Genomic DNA, 4706 nt, shown 5'->3' with positions numbered 1-4706 from the left:
GTGTAGGGAAGGTGTGATACGTAGGGGAAGAACAAAAAGGGAAAAGAAAAAAATGTGAGAGAATGAAAAGATGAAAATAAAGTGTTTGTAGATGGGGAGGGGAGGAGGGGGTGAAGGGAGGGCAGAGGTAAGGGGAAAAAAATGAGAATCAAGACTTGCCATGTAAAGGTACATGATCCCAACAATGAATGTAACTGTACTGTATCCCTAAATGTACCAATAAACTCAATTAAAAAAAAAAAAAAAAGACCCAATTCAAACACGGGCATCTGAAATGAACAGACATTTCTCAGACAAAGAAGTAAAAGGAGCAAGTAAATATATGAAAAAATGTTCGACATCACTGGTCATTTGAGAGATGCAGATGAAAACAACACTGAGATTCCACCTCACCCCACAAAGAATAGCTGATATCAAGAAATCAACCAATCACAAATGTTGGCAGGGTTGTGGGGAGAAAGGAACCCTTCTCCATTGTTGGTGGGAGCGCAGACTGGTGCAACCACTATGGAAATCAATATTGAGATACCTCAAAGAGCTGGGCCTGGAGGTTCCATTTGACCCAGCCATCTCTCTGCTGGGTATCTTTCCAAAAGAATTAAAAGAATCATACCACAGTGATATATGTGCACCATTTACAGCAGCACAGTTTGTAATAGTTAAAACTTGGAAACAGCCCATTTGCCCATCTGTTGGAGATTGGATAAAGAAGATGTGGTTTTTCTATAAAATGGAGTACTACTCAGCCATAAAGAATGAGAAATTAGAGTCATTTATAGGAAAATGGATACATATTGAGCATATACTCAAGTGAAATAAATAAGTCACACATGTGTAAATACCGAACAGTCTCCCTGCTGTGAAAAACTATAATAGTACACAAGATCCTAATGGGATAATTAATAGTGTGCAATAGGAAGAAAGGGGCTAAAGGTGTAGGGAACGTGGGAAGGGTAGGGGAAAGGGAACAAAGGAAAAGAAAAATATATGAGAAAATGGAAATAAAGTGTTTGTAAATGGGGAGGGGGGAGTGAAGGGAGGGCAGGGACAAAATGATGGAAAGAAATGAGAACCAAGACCCATCATGTGAAGGTACAGGATCCCAGTAATGAATGTAACTGTACTGTAAACCTCAATTGTACCAATAAACTCAATAAAAAATATTAATATTGACATTTGAATGCAAGTATAAAGTATTTCAGGGTATAACTAGAATTATTAGTGGTAGTATTCAACCCATGATTTTGTGTAATAAATATTTGTTAAATAAATGAAAAATATCACTTAAAATTATTACGTTTTATATTTATTGAATTTTCAGGTTATTTCTTCCCATAGAAGCTCTTCCATGAAGCCGACTTCAATTCTCATTGCTACTTTAACTCATTTGTGTTATGTTTGGCTCCTCTCCCCAGTGCATCATTATTACAGATCCTGACGGATTGAAATGCAGGTTGTAATGGGCAAAGAGAGTCCTTCAGATTTGTCTCATCTTAAAATTTATTAAAATCACATATGTACATGTTATCTCTGATCATCTCAATTTTCTGAGATTGGGAAATCAAAATGCATTATACCTCTCTATCAGAAAGAGAAACAAAATATATAAGAAATTAAATAAATAATTCACCCAAAGCCTCATGTTTAATACAGTGTATTTAAGAATTGGCCAAATTCTTGCATACTCAGTTATTTTCTTCCCAAGCATTTTGAATTATGGAAGACAGAAGACTTTTATTTATAGGGACTGGAAATGTAGCTATATACAAGATAGCATTATTGCTACAATGAGCCATAATGTACAAAATGAACACACACACATGCATATTGTAAAATAATTGTCTCCCGGTGAGATGGCTGCACGGGATGTTTACATAATATTCTGGGAAGAACACTTAAGGGATAAAATAGTTGAAATAGGATGGTAAAAGCAGCCATTTGAAAATGTGCATTTGTATGTGATTCAGTGTGAATGTGTGCATTGTGTGTATGTGTGTGTGTGTGTGTGTGTGTGAGTGAGTGAGCATGGTTGCATAGAGATACATCAACCAAAAGAAAGAAAAGGATGTTGAATCTATGATACTCTCCTAGCTGGGAGAAAGAAATCTGCCACAGCTACAGAAGGATACCAACAAACAGGCACTGAACACAGAAAACCCAGGATCTAAGTAATTATCAAGAAGAGATTACTCACCCATCTTCATAACTTGACTTCTGCATCTTTGTTTACTGCCTATTCAATTCTACTTCTCAAAGAGTATACTCTTCATTCTATAAAATGCACTATTTTGTTCTAAATTGCAATCAAAGTACCCAAAGTAGGAGACAAAAAGGGTTAAGAATTAGTACTAAATGATATTTTATTGTATTTATGTACAAAATTTTTGTTCATTCTTTCATCAGTAGAATCTTGGATTGTTTATACATCAGAGCTATTGTAAATAATGCTGCAATAAAGGAAATCCCTCCATTAGCTGCAACATAGATAAAACTTAGAAGACATTATATTAAGTGAAATTAGCCTGATACAGAAAGACAAATGTTGTATGATCTTATCTATGTATGATATGTAATACACTAATATTTATTATAAGGCCTTAAGTGAAAGGTAAGACTACTCCTAGCTTCTAGTATAAATTTTTTGGAAATATTTTAGAATTACTAAAATATCAGTGATTTCCACGTCTCTCTTAGTTATACATTATATTTTTGTTATGTTTTGTAGCAGTACATTTGAAAAGGACTTAAAGTTCTACACCTGCCAATTTCTCCCAGGAGGCACTTTAAAGTATAGTCCTATATTGTCTCACTACACACCCATTGCACCAAAAGTTAAGTCCTCACCATAAAACTCATTGGTACTATCTGCAAACATATAGCTGCTTCTTCTTTCCAAGACATACAATTATTAACTCACCTTGAAGAAGGTCAAACCTGGAAGTAGGGCTGGGGTTTTAGCTCAGTGGTTCCGCCACCTGCCTCGCAAGCTCAAGATCCAGAGTTCAATCCCTGGTACTACCATCACCACCAACAACAACAACAACAAAGCTGAAAGTATGTCTGCCCTCCTTCCATAAGTATTCCGAGATCTGGAGCCCTTAATAGGGAGTAATTGCACAGCAATCTGGTGATTCCCTCAAGAACATAGAAGGTATCCATTTCCCTTATCTCCATTTCCCTTGGATATCATAGGAGGTGTCCTCTGGGAGTTCAGTAAATTCATTCTCAAATTATGCCATGGGATCTAGAAAGTCTCCTTTGTGATAGAGAAATCTCACACTGAGCCCTGCTCAAGTCTGAAGTCCTCGGGTTAGGAAAGTTTCATCCTAGGCTGAGGCTAGGCTAAAGTGCATGTATGAAGAAAAGAAAACAATTCTTTAAGAAGCTCTGTTGGACTGTTTCCTGTTTCTGGCTGTGCAGAGGCAGTTCATGTGTCTGAGAGATCACAAAGTTTAGACTTTTTCTCTCATTCTTGAGGCTGCCCCCTGCGGCTCTGCTGCTGTCACCATGGCACAAATGAATATATCGAATGACACTCTAAATATTATGAACATCATTTTGATTCCCATGAGAAAAAGAGAGAGAAGGAAAGTGGAGAGGCTCATGAACACTCAAAGAAGGAAAAAAAAAAGTTTGGCCTCAAGACTAAGCTCTACCATAAATAGCACCATGCCAAGAATACACAAATGAAGACTATCAAGATGCATGAAAAGAGAAACACCAAACAAAAGAATGATGAAAAGACTCCTCAGGGAGCAGTACCTGCCTATCTGCTGGACAGAGAGAGACAGTCTCAGGCAAAAGTGCTTTCCAACATGATCAAACAAAAATGAAAAGAAAAGGGAAGAAAATGGGAAGTCCCTCCGACTAAAGTTCATGCCCAGGGAGAGACAGAAGTATTACAAAGTTATTTGAACTGAAAAGAGATAAAACCAAGTCATAGAAGAGGATGGTTACTAATGTCTGCTTTGTTGGAGTTGGCTTTACAAGAATGTAAAGAGGAATGTAATTATATAAGAAAACCACCTAAATATGAAAAGTTCATTAAGCCCATGGGCTTATGTTTCACACATCTGGAACTGAAAGCCATCTTCTGCCTGCTAACACTTGGTGAGGAAAAAAATCATTCATCAGCACTATAGAAAGGTACAATGATTTAAGTGAATGTGAACAAATCGACACAGATGGCAAGGTGATTTGGGGTAAATACGCACTGATAACCAACAATCCTGAGAATGATGGATGCATCAATGCAGTCTTACTGGTCTGACAGATGTTTCATACAATAACTTCTTACACTTATTGAAGACTACAGACCAATCAGGAAAACTACCATTACTGTGAATGCTACTGAACATCTTTCATAACTGCCGTCATCAAGAGAACTATTTATTGAATTACAAAAATGTTAAAATGACCCAGTTATACAAATTGGTCTTTTACTTGGGGTCTGCTAAGAGTTTTAAAAGATTGAACCATTGAAAAAAATAAACATCAATCTTTGCATTAAAGAGTGGGTATTTAGCAACACAGATCTGTCATTCCTGAAAACACCACCAGCATAGCTGAAAATATAAGTAAAGGTCAATGCAAAGTTCATTCAGGGATCTAGGGCTATGAAATTTGCTGAAGTCTGTTCTATTTCCATCATTCATTATTTGTCCTAAAAAAGGTAGCATCAAGAAACAGTAATGTTTAAGTTTATT

At 36.6% G+C, this 4706-nt stretch overlaps 2 pseudogenes; one reads left to right on the top strand and one right to left on the bottom strand.

The window, feature by feature from the left end:
• Nucleotides 1-2198, bottom strand: part of LOC104857928 — a 12447-nt pseudogene extending 10249 nt beyond the window's left edge.
• An 80-nt stretch (nucleotides 2199-2278) lies between these two features.
• Nucleotides 2279-4142, top strand: LOC104857929 (annotated as a pseudogene).
• The last annotated feature ends 564 nt before the right edge of the window (nucleotides 4143-4706 follow it).

This window comes from Fukomys damarensis, unplaced genomic scaffold (genome assembly GCF_012274545.1).
Source record: "Fukomys damarensis isolate Sample0158 unplaced genomic scaffold, DMR_v1.0_HiC HiC_scaffold_16, whole genome shotgun sequence".
Taxonomy (NCBI): Eukaryota; Metazoa; Chordata; class Mammalia; order Rodentia; family Bathyergidae; genus Fukomys; species Fukomys damarensis.
The sequence above is the reverse complement of the archived record's forward strand: the minus strand, read 5'-3'. Positions and strand labels throughout refer to the sequence as shown.